We start from the raw sequence: 18,282 nt of genomic DNA, 5'->3' as shown, positions 1-18,282 counted from the left end.
GGATGGGTCACGCCTGGTGGCAGCTGTGGTGGGCTGGTGGTATATAGCATTTCTTACTGTCTGACTTTGCATGCGTTGAGGTTAAAAGCCCAGAGTCTGGACCTCTTTCTGAGCAAGTCAAATTATGCTTAACCACATAGCCACACTGTCCCAACTGTGACCTCTTCTCCTAGATCTGGAAGGAACCACCCCCTGAGTGAAAGACAGTTAATTGCATCTCCATGATAATTTAGCCTGAAGACTGCTAGTAAGTAGAGGCTATCAATTGTGTTGAAGTATGACTGCTGCTTTTTGTGTTCCAGATTACTATCCACCAAGGATTTCCTAATGCTGTTGGACTCTAGCCCATATATGCAAAGACAATCTGAAGTGTTAAATGAGATGCTTGAATTGAATTGTAGCTCTTGCTACGGCCAATGCAGATTATTTCCACTGAGGAAACCACCTCCTTTCTTAATTGCAGGGAGGTGTTTTACTTGCTCATTTTACCGCCAATGTTTGCATCGCACACGGAGATAGCTGTGAACTCACAAATGTAAAGTAAGAATTAAAAAGTTTCCAAGGTTGCAAAGAGCACAGTAACTTAATAAAAACTTGTTTAAGAAGCCAAGCATAATGTATGTTATGTTACACCAACGCCAGATCAAGAGTTTAGGACTAAATACACAGAGAACTTTAAGGTCACAAAAAGCTTCTTAAGTCAAAAATCTTGCTGAAGCAATACTTATTGTTTTGCTTTCCCAAAGAACATTTTTATTTTGGAGAAATATTATCCCTTTCACCTCAAAATGCAAGTAACTTGGACACCGAGAAACTTCAATCAATTTAACTCTGAAAGAGTACAATGACTCTTCTGCTTATCTGCACAGATGTCGCATTTCTCCAGGTCAGAATTGTTACAGAATATGTGCATGACTTTGTACTTGTAACTATTCTGTATTGCTAAAGTAGAATTTGTTATTCTCAGCTCATAGCACCCCCAAATAAAGCATCAGCATTTTATCTGAAGTAAAATGAACAAGACAATCAACAGAAAACACCACTTAGTTGCCACCTTAGTCACTACTGAAGACAGTCATGCTTGGGCAAGGTTACTCGCAGTAAATATACTGCTCTCCTTTATCATGTCAACAACGCCCGTCAGTCAGTATTAGCTGATTTGGAAAACCGAGGTCACTTCTGACACACTGATATTATGAACCTTTGAATAGGTTAAGACTGGTGAAATAAAATACTTGTTTTCCAAAGGATGAAAATTTACAGCTAAAGTAAGCCTTCACTCAGTGTCTCTGTCTTTCCACTGATCCTGGCTGTGGGGGAGTGTTTTTTGAACTGCAGATCTTTTCATAGTGCTCCAGCTTTGCTGGCAAGCATTTCAACCCTAAGGGCCAAGACACCAGCCACCCCTTCCTTCCTCTGTGAGTAACCCTGGAGGGGATGCCTTGCTCACAAATTCCACCCCAAAACAGGACTCAAGATCCCAGGGATCTGTCTGCAGCTCCGAGGTTCGGTGTCCCCCTAAGCCTCTACTCTAATGTTAGGATGATTACTGTCAGCTATCAACATGGGACTGAGTTTGGGAGTGAATTAAGCATGGTATCACTGCCTTTTTTGCTTCAAGGCCAACCTTCAATTGCTCACAGCAAGTAAGTGAAAGCATCTGAATGGCAATGGAGCTATAGCAGTCACATGGAAGGGAAAGCTTTATAAACTCATTCTTTAAACCAACAGCTCAGAGCAGCTGTACAGCAATATTCAAGCCTTCTAATTGCAACATTTCATCAGAAAAAAGCAGAGGAAAAGAGGCAAAGGTTTACAAACCAACAAGACAGGACAAGACTCTGTGTGCGCGTGTGAGCAGTTCTTCAAATTATGTTAACAAAAGAAAACACATTGTAACTGCAATTCCCTTTATTACTTCGCCCAGATGTGGGGCAGGATTCCCATTCCCTCCCCTTGCAGTCACCCCACTAAAAACCATCACTGAGGGGCATAAAGCATTTTGTTGAGAGCATTCACTCTCCAGGCAGCGGGATCCCTTTTGTGAAAATACACCATGCAAATGAAACCTGGGCTCCACTGAAGGCTGTAGCCAGGATTTCAGCCTCCACATGACGGTGATCATTTCCATACTTTACCTCTTTGGTCTCTGTATGCTGCAAGGTGGTCTTCGACAGGTGCCAGTGCCATAGTACATGAAAATCAATTTCACTCCCAGAATCAGTGGCTCCATTTGTAGTGTACATCAATGTCGCGGTTTAAGCCCAGCCGGCAACTAAGCTCCACACAGCCAAAACCAGCACAGTCAAGTGTTCAGAGATTTGTTTCACAGCCCACACTTACAACCATGTCAATTCAACATATTTTCCTAAGAGGATGCACGTAATTTGTAAGGCTACCTTCTTGTTCTCTGCTAACAACTGTTCCCAAGGTTCTCATTTCACTAACCTTTTGGTGCGCTGCCTTGGCAAAACATTACAACCAGGAAGGCTAAATAATGGGATGTACTTAATTCAAAGATGCCAAAGTTCAAATATCCTTGTAGCCAGGTTATAATTCATCATCAAACGTTCCCTAGATCTGCTCTGCTATAATGCAGGTACCAATTACTGTGTTATTTTTGAGCATAACTCCGAGGAAACCAGACAGGAAAAATCACTAATAACAACCATGATACATTCACCACTCATAATTATCTGTTGTCGTTTATCTTTCTATTGCTGAAGTTGTCGCTGCTTAGCATATTTTTTTAGCGTTCCACTCATTAGCCAATATCCATAAACAGAGGTATTTATTTTTAGTAGTGCTCCCTATTAAAATTCCCTTATAAAGTTCTAGTTTTCTACACTAACAGTCCCTAGCGCTTTGTTTTACAGAATTGTTAGGATAGTGCTCTGGGCAATTACTCAATAGTATTGGAGTACAGGAGTTGTTAACCTATCACTCTGAATCAGCAAAGCTATAAATACAACCCATCACATTATTTAATTAAAAGAATGGTAAACTTCCAAACGTCTGTGCTTCTTCAGATAACCTGCAAATACACCCAGACGGCGACTTTAGAGAAGGTTAATGGAAACACATATCAGAAGTAGAGAACCAAGTAGAAATATTCACATTGTTGGCGATTCTGGCAGGGGGGAAAAGTTTCCTTCAATAAAAAGCAAAATACTTTGTTTTTCTTTCTATGTAGTAAACAGCAGATTTTTATAGGTGCTTTCAGTCTACTCTGAGGCTGTGTGCAATACCTTGTCAAACAAATCTGAGAAAGTACCAACTTGGCTGTGAAGTTCTGTCATTTTCTGTTTTGTAATCTTGTCCCTGGGTAAGCATAAGAAACTGTACAAGACACAGACTTTATAGCTCTTAAGAGAGTGTAAGAAACACTTTCCAAAAGGCACCAGCTGAGTTCTTCTGAACCCCCTTTTCCCTCTTTCATGACTCCTCAGCAACTCAGCTGGTTGCAGAGCGCTCCGTAGAGCTGTCCCTCCAGCTGGTGTTTGCCTCGTGACAGAGTTGCACATGGATTACAACTCCCAGCAGTCACCAAGCACTGTTTAAATGGGATCTAAACAGAGAAGAAAGAGAGAGAAAGCACATATATGTCCACAGCACATGCATCTCATCAAGAATGAACACCAAAACAAGTTCTGGTTCACTTGCTTACCAATATCTGGGGAAAAAAAAAAAAAAGATCAAAAAGTCAGACTCTCTCCCCTTTTTTTTGCCTGTAGAGTACTTCCAGGCATGTGCTTTTGTTCTGGGTAAGCACAACCTGGGGTTCTTGGGGGCCTTTTTAAAAGGCATCTCCTAGAACAAAACCTAAAGTTGTGTTTCTGCAAAAAGATCAAGAAGACCCTTGCATGTTCAGATAGCTGGGCAGCAAAAGCAGAGAGCAGCAGTAGGTGCTGGGGAGTAACGGGAGTGGGGAATTTGTGTTCCGGGGCAAGAGTCTTATATTTCTTTTGGGGAAAAAAAAAAAAGAAAAAAGCAAGCATTAAGTAAAACAAGTATTTTAGCTCTGAAGAGATGTAACTGAGTAAAAATGCAATGTCTAAATACATTTGAAAAGGCAGAACTGAGTGATAATTGATAATTGTGGGGAAAGGGGAAGGAAAATACTGGAATGACTAATGATGATACAGGAAGATGGGTGATTAGATGATCACAGTACAGAGTGTTAAGTGGAAGGCTAGGGAGAATAATAAAGTATGAAGACAATGTAGCTCAATAGAGAGGTGTAGTCACCCTGTGCACGAGGCACATGATGAGAATAAACAGGACAGGAGACAAGCCTCAGCCCTGCAAAAATACTGTACACTCTCTACATGATATGTGCCAGTAGCAGAATTAAGCTGATACCTGAGCCTTCACTCAAGTACTTTAATAATAATAAACCTTGCCTGTAAAGCCCATTTGAATGTAGAGTAAGTATAAGAAGGTCACAGTGTAAATGAAAATGAGTTCCCAAAATCTCTACACAAAACTTTCTGAGCCTTCAGCATCAGAAAGTGTATATAACTCACCCAAGGGGACACAGCAAATCATGATCCTTAACCCTGAGTTTTCTATTTTTAGTAGAAAAACCACAGGATAGGTCTATTTGGATCTATTAAATACTAACTGCTTCTTTTTGAAAGGAGAAAAAGACAGCTGCCATACAATCCATATAAGGGCTAGATGAAATCACATTTACCTCCTACAATGTGTTAGTCATTTTGAATGTAAAATATGTCTTTTTAAAGTACGCCACCATGAATGTTTGTGAAGACACCTTGCAACTGCTGAAAATGTGCACTGGTTTGAAATTTACAGTAACACAGTCACCAGTATAATGCTTGTATGATATAGCCAACAAGTCACTACGTCATAACATTTTTTCCACATGAAGATTAAATTTGTAAAATTGGCTAATGAGCTGATAGTGGAGACCACGGCTATATGCCAGATATTCTCATTTTCTTTGGATCTTCCTTTAACTGCAGGCACATGAAAGCTTTATATTTAAAAAGTGTGTCAGTACAAATATGCGAGTTTACAGTTGTAGACCATTAATTTGAAGCTCTAATGCAAAGAAAGAAGGGCCTAAAATTTCAGAACAGGCTTCCATTGATCCATCAAAGAGTGGAGAGTACTAATAAAAATACTGTAAAGCATTTAAAGATGGTATCCAAGAAGCTTCCAGTAAGAGGATGAGCTCCTTGGGTCTCAGGGCCCTGAAAATCTGTCTTGTTATGCAGCCAGTGAACTAGGTTTGGTATGCTTGCTTCAGCTTTTGCACGCAGGTGGAGGTCTGCATTTAGGGTTCAGAATCTTAGCAGATGTAATAAATAGGTTCCCACATGTTTCTCTAAAATCTTAGCAAAGATATAATGGTGATTATTACAGTTTGTGTCTAAAAACCTTTGCCGTCATCAAGGATCTTCCTACTCTAGCTGTGCTGCAAACCAGGACCAAAAGAAATTTTCTTGCACAAAACGTTCATAATCTGAGGCCCTGCTGCACATTGCTGAACTAGCTAACAACGCGAAGGCATACTGCTACCATGACAAACACAGGGGTTTATAAGAGCTAATTTACCCTTTTTCTGCTGCACTGAAGCATTTCAGTCTTGTGACTAAATTGTTTCCTTTACTCAACCTAACTCATTAGGTCAAGTTGCACGCACGTGCCCTCAGTACTTGAAACAGAGCACAAATAAATAGAGATACAGGGCAGCGTGAACAGACAACAAACAACAGTGGTCATCAGGGTGAACAACAAGTCATAGCACATCACTAGTACAGTGATTTTTGAGGGCAACAAAAAAGGTTTCAAGAGAGATCTGAGGGTACAAGAAGAGGAATCTGCTTGCTTTCTTTGCAGCAGCAATCAATGGGATGCTTTGTAGAGAGGGCAAAAAAGAAGCAACAAAACAGAACGCCTGTAAACTCCCCCTCCTCAAAGCATCACCTTATTAGGCAAAATAAAAATGAATTTGGGGGATGAGAACAAACCAAAGCAAAACAATATTTGGGACATGAGCAAATAATTTTGTCAGCATGCCTGGAACTCAATTTTGGAGGGAGCCATCTCTATATCTATGCCTAAGGCCATGTGAATATGCGAGGTCACTTACCAATGTGATATTGAGTGCATCATTTTAGTTCAGGTCCACATGAGGTCTATCAGGCACAAGGTTCTATGTATTTTTTTTTGAAGAAGCCTAAACTTGCAGCTGAAACGTACTCGATTTGACACAAAAGTAACAGAGGAATAATCTATCAAAAAAGGATATTAGTCCTTTTCACAGTGCTAGGCTTAACTGTACAAGTGTTTCTGGAAATGTTTAATAGAACAAAAGTATGTGGGGAAAAAAAAAAAGAAAAAACTGCAGGCACAGCTGATTTTTTTTTTTTTTAAATAATCATTTTTATATTGCTTAAATCCCTAAAGTCAGTGTCTGGACTCTGTCTGGAGGCTTCCCAAAAATCACTGCTTGTCAACACCCTTTCCACAGAAATGAGTCTGTTTACCTCCACCAGTGCATTGTCAAGTCATGTCTTTCCATTCGCATTACAGTTTAAATTGGTATCCTTACGGAAAAGTCTGACCCTCCCCTTCCTTATGCAGGAATGTCTCTAATATCATGTTAAAATACTTTATATCAATAGAATGGCTTTCTTCAAAGTGCATCACTACAGAGATCACTGTAAATGTTTAGACAGTACTTATTATGAGAAGGTCAAAATTTGGCCAGTTGATAGCAATGAATGAAAGGGAAACTAAAAAAATTCTAACTGAATATTCATATTTACTTTGAATACTGATCCAAAATGAACATTTTCTTGCGGAGGAACTTGATATAAAGTTCCTTCCTCTGCCTCAACAATCTACTAATGGCTTTTGGAAGAGCAACACAGGTGTGATAGATCTGCTGGAGCATGCCAATCTCCTGAACTGTCTTTGACAGGTTACACAGGATCCCTGAGAAAGCCTTCACATCACTCAGCGTTTGAGGGCATTCTCAATATACTACGTCTTGTGAAGTTTTGCTCATTGGCAACTGCAAATAGTGTCAAGCTGAGTTCTCAGCAGTTAAAAAAGACACTGGAAGACTTGAGGGACAAAGCAAATTCTTGAGGCTTTGCAGAAAAAAAGCAGTTGGTAACAAGGGGAAAGGACGACCCAAGGATGCATTCACATCTAATGCATTTAGCTCTTTCTGTCTCTAGCACTCACTGGCATTCATTGGTGTGTGGAAAGTGAGTTATCGATTACATTCAGCAGACCCTTTCCTCTTACCACCATAAATGGGACTATCCTTGGCAGTCCCAGCCAAAAGCAATAGTGACTCCAACTGCTTTGTCATATTTTTAAATGATCCCACCCAGCTCAAAGTCCTGGTAAGTCATACCCAGATACATGAATGGCAGCTCTCTGTGTTGTCCCAGCACTGTAGCTAAACCTTCCAGTCAGTTGTCTGTATGTCAGTGTACAAAATGCCCATTTGATGAACTCTGGCATACAATGCTGGTCCTCACAAAAAACACAAGTACGTCAACTGCCATGTACCTGCATACATGGATGGTTTCTCCCAGAAGTTTCCCCATGGCAATCATGGCCCTGACACCTGCTTCTTCTGAAAGCAAATCCCTAGCTGAAGTAGCTGCTGGATGCAGATGTTTGCATCTGAGGTATCCTCAGTCATAGCAAGCTATGCTATCAAGGGTATCAAAGATAATTGTTACATGCATGGAGTAGGAAATCCTTCACAAAGCCATATTTAAGAACTTAATTAAGTCAATCAGGTCAGAGGTTTTTTTTTTTTTTTTTTTTTTTTTAACTCCATTCAGCAGTTAAACCAAAGGAAAACTAATTGTGATCGCTAATACTAGAAGGCAAAAATAAAAATACTTCTTGTGAGCTTTCCAGCACACGAACTGCCTGTCATCCATCACCAACTCCCTTTGGCTGTTCTTCAAGTGCACACAAGTCTTCACTGCTGTGAATCTCTACTGTTGTGAATAATGCACCTTCCTGTGTCTCTGTTCTTACTTCTGTGCCCACCTTCCCCTTGCATTCATTATGCCACACAGCTATTGAATTATTATAGAGGTGGGTGTCTTATCTTTAGGGCTAGTCAGATTCTAATCATGCCAAATTTTTGCTTACAGTGCCTGAGCTGACTCTTTTGGGATGCAATTCATCAGTCAAGATTAATTTTGGTCTTTATTTTAAGCCTAGAAGCCATGCAGAAGGCATCTAACAAATACATGAAATGCATAGATAATACCAATAAGCACCTTGAGGAGGAGACAGAGAAACAAAGGTCAGGAAAAACACCTAAATACTACCTTGGATACTCCTCTGCAAGCCCTTCCAGCTAAACTATGTGCAGGATAAAAGACTGTGGTAACCTTATAGGATTAGCACTACAGAAGAATTGTTTAGAGTGAGGAGCGAATGTCACAACATGTGATCAGTGGTGACACTGCAGTATAAGAAGAGGCCCCAGTAGGCTTTGTTTCATAGCTGTGAAAACAGTGCACAGAGCAAACTTGGCCCTATCAGTCACCTGAGCTCTTCCTAAAAACTCACATTTCCTCTGTTTCCAATTTCACCTTCATAACCCACTTTTTAATCTCCCCCAACACATGGAAACAGAAACTGGGATCAAGAGGGAAATGCTGCCAAAGATTAGAGTTTTGGAAATTTACAACTGTTATCTAAGGGAAAACTATAGTGGGAGCCAATTGCTTTAGTCAGAAGTCTTTGTTATTATAAAGAAGCTTTAATATATGTTTTTGCTTTCCAAATCAGAAAGCGGAAGTGTAGTATTTTATGGGTCAAACAGAAGAAAAAATAAAAACAAAAGCAATTCAACTCCTAATCACCCAATCTGGAAATTTGTAAAACTAAGATCTGCAAAGCACTAACTTGGTAACAGATGTAGTGAATTATAAACATGAACTTGTCACAGATTACTGTAAAAAACCAGGCAAGCGTCCTATTTTAAAACACATTTTTTTGTTTTCATTTTTGTTAATCCACCTTTCCCCTTACAGCTATGCGATAAAAAGCATGACTGCAAAGCAGTACCAGTTCAGCAATCTGGAGGAAGGAGACCAAAAAAACATATGTTTTCAAAAATTACAGAACAGTGTTCCAAAAAGAAAATCTGATTTAAAAACTCATTTCTGTTCAGCAGTCAAGTGGTCTGTTTTGAATTTCAGTGGCTACCTGTAGCACTGAGGTTTCTGTGTCGTTGCTTACGGAAAAAGCTGACGAGGAATCGTGCTGTCTTACTCGATTCCTAACCACAACCCGGTAGATAAAGTCTGAAGTCACAAGTCAGCTGAGAGCTCTACCAAGACTATTAAAATGTACTGGCAAAGCTGGAAGGAAGAAATTTAAATGAGGCCAGGTTAGATGTTTCAAAGGGATGAGTGACTGATCCTGTTTTATGTTATGCCAGACAATGCTAATAGTTTAAACACTAGCTCTGTCAAGTGAGAAATAGATGTATTATCGTCTGTGAATTATTAAAATTGACTTCACCTACTCACCTTTAGACTTTTCTGGCTGAAAGGAAAAAAATACCAAGAAAAAAAGACTTGCAAGGGAGGCATGCACTCTTAATCTATTACTAATGTCTTCTTGAATCCTGTTAATATTTTTCATATTGTCTGCTTTGGTGAGCTCAGACATTATATGTGAGGAATGAGCAAAAATTCCAGCTGATCCTAGGCATAAAGCTCTTTAATGTTTAAGTCTCCCCTGCCCTGCAGATAATTACTGTCTCCTCTTTCACCCGTCCAGCTGGGACATCAGACAACTTGGGGAGCATCCAAGATGGGCATGAAGATCCATTTCCTGGTTTATGACAAGTACTGTAGACGTTTGTGCCACAGAGATAATTTTCTGGGGTTTTATTCAGCAACAACAAAAAAAATACTTTTGAAAGTTGTTTAGATCTACAAGGCTCAATTTCCCCTGCAACTCAACCATACAAGCTCTCCTTAAACACTGGGGAAGTATTAAGGATACTAAAAAATCATTAACAATGTAAAATGTTTTTAAGTTCTGATAAGGTCGGAATCATTGCTACAGGTTTTTAGTGGCATACAAAAATGAGACATGAAGGTATGGAAGCTGGTTAAGTGCTCATCAGCATCATCATGGGGTAGCAACAAAGGTCCCACCTCTTCATGCCTCCATCATGAAGTTGTTAATTTACAAATGACGACTCTAAAGGTGATAGAGGGGAAAGGTGAAGGTTTATTTATTTTTTAAACAACCATTTCCAAACCTCCACTTCCTTTCAACCATTTGCCCCTTTGAAAGAAATTGTAAATGGTGAAGGACAAAGATACGAGTCTGAACAAAAACTTCTTGTGGATTTTTCTGTGGAGATAGAAGACCTCTAAGATCACTCTAGAAGAAAGCCTGACTGCCCTAGAAAAGTATGCTGGCATCCCCCAAATTAGGCTTGCCTTAGAAAAAATGAAAAGCCAATTTTGTTCTCTTTTTTTTTTTTTTTTGAACAGAATACTTTTTGACTTTTTTTCCCCACAGATAAAGTTAAAAAATTCCATATTTTCTAGAGGAATAAACTTCAAATAACTAAAGAAATAAAAGAAGAAAGTGAAAGAAACCTACCATCATTTTTGGACTGTGAAACACTTGAAAAACATGAAATGAAAGCTTCTGGAGACAAATCGCTAATCCTTCCTGCTTCCTCAGAACTGGCTACGTCTTTATGCATTTCTCCTAACCTGGTCCGTATGGCCTGGAGTGTCCCTCAGAGGGACAACTGCACTCGCTCTGATAACGTCTTCAGTAGCACTGAAGTAACACTGATAGATATTTTGCAGGAGGTGGCATAGGATTTTGAGAATCAGTAGCTTGAAGTACCATCTTTCAAGTATGAAAAATATCAGGTGCCATGGCATACCCAGGCTGGAGACAGCTATACCCCCAGCAAACCACTGACTGGAAGACTTCATGCTGAAAAGGGTGATGTCAAGGCATCTGCTTACCCAAACTCAGCAGAAGCTGCTTTTAACAACACTAAAACCATCTCATGGCTTCTCCGATGAAACACACGCACACTCTGTGGCTGTCATCTTCCTTTATGCACCCACTCACCCATAAAATAAAATACAAACAGCTGAAGGCAGGCAAGCTGTTACAAAGGCTGGAGAAATTAGACAGGAGTCTAGTCCTTAATTCCAGATTTGTTGAAGGAAACCTCACCTCTGTCTCATATCCTCTGTATTCAAAAGCCATTTTATTTTCATATAAATCATGTCATTTATGGTTTTGTGTTGCCATTCTAAAACCATTGCAAGAGTTGAGTTGGCGCAGCACACTGAAGAAAAGGTTACAACATGGTGGGAAACGCCGTCAAAATGTGAATAGTATTGTTAACGAATTGCTTAACTTTTAAAATCCTATTGTAAAATAAAATAAAATAACATAACCAGCTTCTGAAAGGGAGTCATATCTTCAGACATGCTCCCATTTTGGCATGCAAACCAGCAATAGGGTCCATAAGTGACCTCAACCACCTCTGACACCAAGGTCTTTAGGAAGCCCTGGTGGGAACAGCTCTGTGCTGAGCCACTCTGCCAGTACTCCAGTCTTACTGGGCACTCCAAAACGTGGTCTGAACCACAATTCGGCTTTTGAATCTCTGATCTCACGTAGGAAATGGAGAATAGGCTGTAAGACTGTTGGCAGGAGGGAATATTTGGTGGTTGTGACTAATGTGTCTTTGGCGCTGCTGAGCCTGGACTTCTGTCATGGCTTTTGCCTGCTCCAGGCTTTCTCCCACCCCTGTGACTTCCCTTTAGAGGTTTTGCATTTCCCACCACATCTGCTGGAGCACAGGGAGTGTTTGTATGAGACAGGCATAGGACAGGCAGTGATAAGAAAACAAGGGATGGTCCAAATGAGGGTGAGACAACAGAGAGAGATAACAAGGGGGAGGAGGAGGCCAAATGGCACACCGAGAGAAGGGGGAGGCAAAGGGATAAGAGGTGAGATAAAGAGAGACTTTCTGTGCATGAATAAACATGAATAAGTGAAGAGGTGGGGGTAAGACCCCCCACTGCCAGGAAGGCAGAGAAGAATTACAGGCAGGAAACATCACTGCAGGAGCAATTGATTAAAACTACAAACTGCATGAACTTGGTCTAATCCCTTCTTGCCTGCAAAGCCACTCTAAGAGAACCTGTCTAAAGAAACTGTCCTGAGCTATTTCAGCATCTTCGCTCCTGAATACTGTGCTCACGTACAATGGAGCAGACAAATGAGAATAAATCAGCTGGCACCTCCTGAGTTCCCACAAATGTTTGGGCTGGCCATCTCAGTTCCCATCACAGATGAATCGCTTTCCTTCATATTAAGATGCAGCAACGCACGTAAGCACACTCTTAGCTCCGAGTATGGAAATTGTCCCTATTAACTATTCATGCTCTTGAAGTGAAGCACTTGCTTGGATGCTTGGCTGAATCAGGGCCTAATTAAGGAGGTAAACAGCCTTCTATCCTCATTCACCTCTCCCTCAGCCTTAATTCTCCAGTCACCTAAGTTTAATTTAAAAATCTGTTTTCAGGAGTTGAGTCTGGATCTGTCACATCCAAGATTGCCACTAATTGCTATGTGTCGACAGCATTTAGAAAAATGAACAATGAATTAAAATCACCAACCCTTCTGCCTGGATGACAGCTTTATCTTTACACACTACCTTTTCAATGGGGTTGCAATCTCTCTGCCCCCCCAGAGTGGAAAATTGCATTGCCCAAAGTCAGTCAGAGATTTCTTCAGCTAGTCTGAACATTTCTGAAGAAAAACTACTGATCTTGTAAATGAACATATGGTGCAACACCCAGAGTGTGAAAGCACTCCAACTTAAACCCCAGGAGGTAAGGACACTCTCTTCCTCTGGCTAGTCTTGTCAGATAGCTGTGGTATTAGGGTATCAGAAAGCAGACTCAGAGAGACGGGCTGATGTTCTGAGGAAGATCAATGAAGATGTGAAGGTCACAGATGACACATGGCTGCTTTCAAAACCTCAGGAATGACAGCAAGGAAAGAGGTGGTGAAGGAGGAAGGGGAACAGAGCCAGCTGTGGAAGTTGCCAGAGAAATATTTCATTGGAGGCACAGCAGAGGAGGAGCAGGATGATGCAAAGAGAAGCAATTGAGTAAAGCACAGCACATGAGGACTGCAAACAGTGGTGTCCAGAGGGATTCCTTTACTGGATGCGCCTGTCTAATACTGATGTAATGAGCTAGTTATGAAGCAAAAAGTCAGAAATGTGCGTGGGAGTGTTGGAGGGGCACATATTAGGTATCTGCTCCCACAAGAAAGAAGGTAAATTGGGCTCCTGCTAAGAATCTGTTAAGAGGATTAAACAAGGCGGTGAACAAGACTGGACAAGAGCCTGCTGAAGCTTCTCAGGTTTGGTGACATATTGAGAGGAAAATCTGATAGCAAAAATAATCTTCCTATCTTCTGAGGAATAACTAAGATGAACAAAAATCAGGGTGAGATAAAAAAGCAGAAAGCTACCTGTGGAAGGGCAGTTGTTTCCACTAGGAATGGCGGAAGAGCACAACACCATCAGGCTCTCCTCCAGACTTTGCTGCCACCTCATGATCTCACTCAGGTAGCATAGTCTGTCTGCTCTGCCATACATGTGTTTCAGAAGCAGAAATGCAGTGATACTATTTTTTAAACCTTTTGCACATGCTTGTTGAGAAACATTTAAGACATGTTAAGTGCTTAGTGCCTTGTAGATGCTCTACAGAGACAGGTTACTACTAATCATTATTTTACTTGGCTGAATTTGACACATATGTTTTCAGAGATATCTCTGAAATGCCTGATATGTAAAGCCTTAACTAAAACAACCAACCAACCAAACAAATCTGCTGCAGGTTTTATTAGCAGGAGGGATGAAATAAAAGGAAGAGGGTAGGAAAGCAATGCAGAGATAATGTTGAGTTTGAAGTAAGGAAAGATATAAACATTTTGGCTGACACAGCAGCAAAGTCAGCTTGGAGGAGAATTAAGGACAACAGAGGTAATAATTTACCAAGGAGTAGTTTTCAGATGTTGACATACATTTTCAGAGCAAGGAGGAAAAAAAAAAACAGATGAGAGAAGACTGTCAGAATTATGACAACCTGCAACTTCTTTACCTGGCTGCAAGTGAGGCAAATAGGAAAATCATCTGAAGATTATTCTTCCTTGAATGCTCCCATTTCATTTTCATGAGTATGAATACAGGCCACATACTGACACTGATGAGCAAAAAGATCCTTGAGGAAGGGAAGCACGTGTTTCCTTGTGTAGACATCTGAACAGTTTACAGTCACAGGCAGCTCTGAACTTAAGAGTAGGAAATGAAGCTTATATGAAAACTGAAGTGGAAGTGCGGGGCATTTATGTTTTGTGATCATGATTTCATTAGACTCTAAATGCTCTTTAGGGCAGGAACACTTAGAGGAGTTCAGAAATGTTTTTGACTTTAAGAAAGCTGACTTTGGGAGAATGTGATATGCCCCAAGGAATTTTTACTGGAATCCTATGAAACATGGGAAATGTAGAGCTGAATTTTTAAAAAACATCTGAAGAGACTGAAATTTAAAGCCATCCTGCTTAATTCCAAGGAGGAAAAAGGGCAACTGAGGCCAAATGCAGTGAAGTAGAGATATAAAAGTTTAGTGTAAGCAACACATAGATGACCTGGGAAATTTCTTTTTTATATGTACATCTGTAGATATTTAGATACAACAAACAATCCTTTGAAAAGTAAACAACCTGGTAAGGAGGGATACAGAACTTCTTTTGAGTTAGAAAGAGCAGTTTTAAAGAAATATTTCCAGGAGAACAAAGTATCTTTTGACACTGACATGAGTTTTTTCTCCTAATGATTACATGGAGTTTCATTTACATCAGTGCCAGAAAGGACTGGGAGAAAAATGCTTAATTGCTTAAGGCTTATAACAAAAGGAAGAAGTTAGCAAGTTAGCATGCCCTTTTTTCTTTGAAGAATAATAATAAGAGGCTAGATGACTGCTTAAATATTAGCAACACATTGTGACAGAGTTTCCAGTGCTTGCTTAAAGGAAGGAAATTTGCATTGATGTATGTACATCCTCAGAGTTACAGCCATGCCAGCCCATAACAAATGTGATGCACAAATACAACCTGCAGGTGCTATCCTAGGGAAGCTGTAGGACAACTGCAGAAACAGGTGGGAGGGAAGGGGAAGAATTCCCTGTAACGCAGGCAAAGCATTAGATTCAGAGAAAAAACAACATTTACATATGGTTGAAAGGTTTCTTTTTTTCCCCCCCTTTTAAAAAGTAACATAAAATCCTAACTAGGAGATATATACATCTTAAGTCCTGTGATGACAGGACAGACCAGTAAGACCTGGAATTAATCTTCATTGTTGCAGGAAAGGTCAGTGAAATGAAGGAAGCTCCTATAGAACTGTTAGCTTAATATCTCCCATGCGAAAATAATAGAGGCAATTTTACTCAAACACCTTAATGGGCATAATTTGATTAGAAGCAATTGCGCAATTCTTGGAGGGAAATTTCTGCATACAAATTAATAGCAATTATCTTGCTGAAAGATAAGAAAATTAAAGACAGGCTCTAATTCTCTAAAAATTACCCAACTTCAGGGGTTGAGAGACTTGATGCTTCTGACATCCTGTGCTGCAGGGCTGCTTGTTTCCAACTGACTGACGTGGCTCATTGAATTTTGGTTTTAACTTTTAAAAGAAATTTAAAACTAATTGTAGTGTTATTTTTGTGAATATCAAATAGATTATTTAAATTCAAGTACAGACAAAGTTGCCTATCTACAATACGAACATTCTGATTGTAACAAAAGTAGAAAAGACTAGCAAGATAATTTCTGAAGTACTTACATTTTACAGGTAAGTAAACTGTAGTGGAAACTTATCTTTACATGCCTAGGGCAGCAATGAGTGTAAAGTATGACCTTAGTAGCCATGTGCTAAAAAAACCCTGCAAAATGCGTGAAAGCATCTTTCATAGTTTATCAAGTTCAGTATAAAAAGCAAACTTGCCATGAAGCTCCTGTGAAAAAGGCTGATTTTAAGAAAGGCAGAAGTAATCATTTTTCCCCAATCCTTGCAGCAAGATAGAGTCTCCAAAGAAAAAAATGGTCAGAAAAGAAACTGATAGGAATTCAATACAAGCAGAAAGAAATGATACCGATAGGTTTGTAGTTGACAAGACACAAGGAGGGAAGGAGAGAGACAGGCATTAGAAGCATTAGCAGGAACAATTCCCAAGGCCAGTAAGTACCAGGGGGCCCCAAAGCAGTCAAAAGCAGAGTGAAGAGATTTAGAGTCAAGGCATTCAAAGGGTCTGCTTAGTCTGACCAGAAGACAGTCTCACATTTCAAGGTTTCTTCTTCAGTACAGCTAAGCTTTTCAATGGGAGGCCTTGACCCCAGGGATCACTAACTGAAGAAAACAAATGTGTTTTCAAATGAATGTATTGGCACTGTCAGAACTGACTGTACACAAGATTAAATGATATTTATTTTCACTTTCCAGAATACCATGTTAAATTTTAGAGACAGACAGACAGGCAGAAACGTTTCCAAGTAAGACATGAGAATCTGATCATCAGATTTTCTGTGTCAGCCAGGATTCAGCGGCAGAATTCCTGTTAACTGATCTGGCTAAGCCTCCTTCCCAAATGTCAACCTGAGGCTTTCCTGCCTTCAGCGGTCTTGGTGCGGGTGACGGGAGGGGACATGTGCCATCAGTCCGTTTCAGTTCCCTCACTGCTTTTCTTTGCTTTCTTGCTGTGGATTGGATTTTGGTCTGGCATTTTGGAATTGCACAGATGCGATTCCCTGACTGAAACAACAGAAATTTGCCTATCTTTGATAAGGAAAGGAAATAAAATCAGAATTTAAAAAAATGAAAGTGATTCTGGGTATCCATCCTGGGATGCTCTAAAAAGGAAACTTTGATTGCAGGAAGTGGATGCTACATCTCTTCATAGAGGAGCTTGCTCACAGTTCATCTGCATATTCCTTCAGACAAAGGTCCTTCAAAACCCATTTTGTGCTTCGACCTTAGTTGTGCTTGAGCAGCTTCACAGCCTCCTTGGGTTCCACAGGAACCAAGCAAGGACTGTGTTAAACACAAGGCAAGACGGGGGCAGTGGAAAGGAGAGATGGAGCCCAAGCGAAAGTGGCCTACAACAGACCAGATGATTTCAGGTAAATATCAGATGTCTACTGATTTTACATGCAGTGCTATTTCAAGGCCATATTCCACTCTGTATTTGAATACATCCCTATACCTAGGTATGTATCCACTAGCAATTGCATGAGCGTTCCTGAGGGACCCATGCTTATGCACTGTCCCAAAATGGACAAGTGTATAGCAAGCTGAATTTAAAATCCAGAAATAATGTTCCCAAAAGGAGACCAATAAGAACAGAGAAAAGACCGTGGGCATCACTATTTCAGCAGAAAATGTTTGAGCACATGAATAAGGTGGAACTACAGCCGGGGCTTCAGAATAGCTACATACTACCCATGAATTTTGAGGAGTGAATATGTACTTGTTAGTAAGAGGTATGACAAAGCAGGAAAGTGGGTCTCACAAAGCGCAGACTTGTTGGGTCAAGTATCCTTTTCCTGTTTGGCAAGTCCTTTTGTCTCTGTGTCCTCCTTATCATCCTGACACCTTACTGAAGCACAGAATGACAGACAGGTCTTAATGACTTCCTAGCATTTGATTCTGATACACGGGCCCAGCCCTTTTTTTTGCATAACATGAAAGTCTCTATTCCCCACTGAATTTCCACTTTAGAACCCACATCCACTTCCATGCACACAGCTCCCCACTCCCACCCTGCAATCTGTGTCAAGACAAACGCGCTCACATCACACCTTACTTGAATCGGGCAGCTGAAGCCAGCACTTCTGAACGGATGGACTGACAGCCAATGCTGCGTCAAGCAGCCAGTGGGGCTGGTATCACCCTCCCCAGGAGATGAGAACATCTTCTCCTGGGCACTCCCACATCACACAATCAGGGTTATTGTTCCCTGCGTCCAGAAACCAGGCTCTGTCCCATACCACTTCTGTGTGTTGCCACCACCCTGCCTGACTTGGAAATATTCTTGTTTTTTTTTTCCTCTCCTAGCATGCTCGTGAGGTGATTTGAGCACAGGGCTTAGTGGCTCGGTCCTGCTGGCAGCGTGTGCTGGTTGAGGACTCCCA

The 18,282-nt window shown here is 40.6% G+C and overlaps 1 protein-coding gene across 1 annotated transcript in view; it reads right to left on the bottom strand.

Annotated features, from left to right (window-relative positions):
• GMDS (GDP-mannose 4,6-dehydratase) overlaps positions 1-18,282 on the bottom strand; it is a gene marked incomplete at its 5' end in the record, with an annotated part of 229,923 nt that overhangs the window by 53,939 nt on the left and 157,702 nt on the right. The window lies entirely within an intron of this gene.

Source organism: Cariama cristata, unplaced genomic scaffold, assembly GCF_000690535.1.
Source record: "Cariama cristata isolate BGI_N322 unplaced genomic scaffold, ASM69053v1 scaffold3862, whole genome shotgun sequence".
Taxonomy (NCBI): Eukaryota; Metazoa; Chordata; class Aves; order Cariamiformes; family Cariamidae; genus Cariama; species Cariama cristata.
This window is presented reverse-complemented; position numbering and strand designations above follow the sequence as displayed.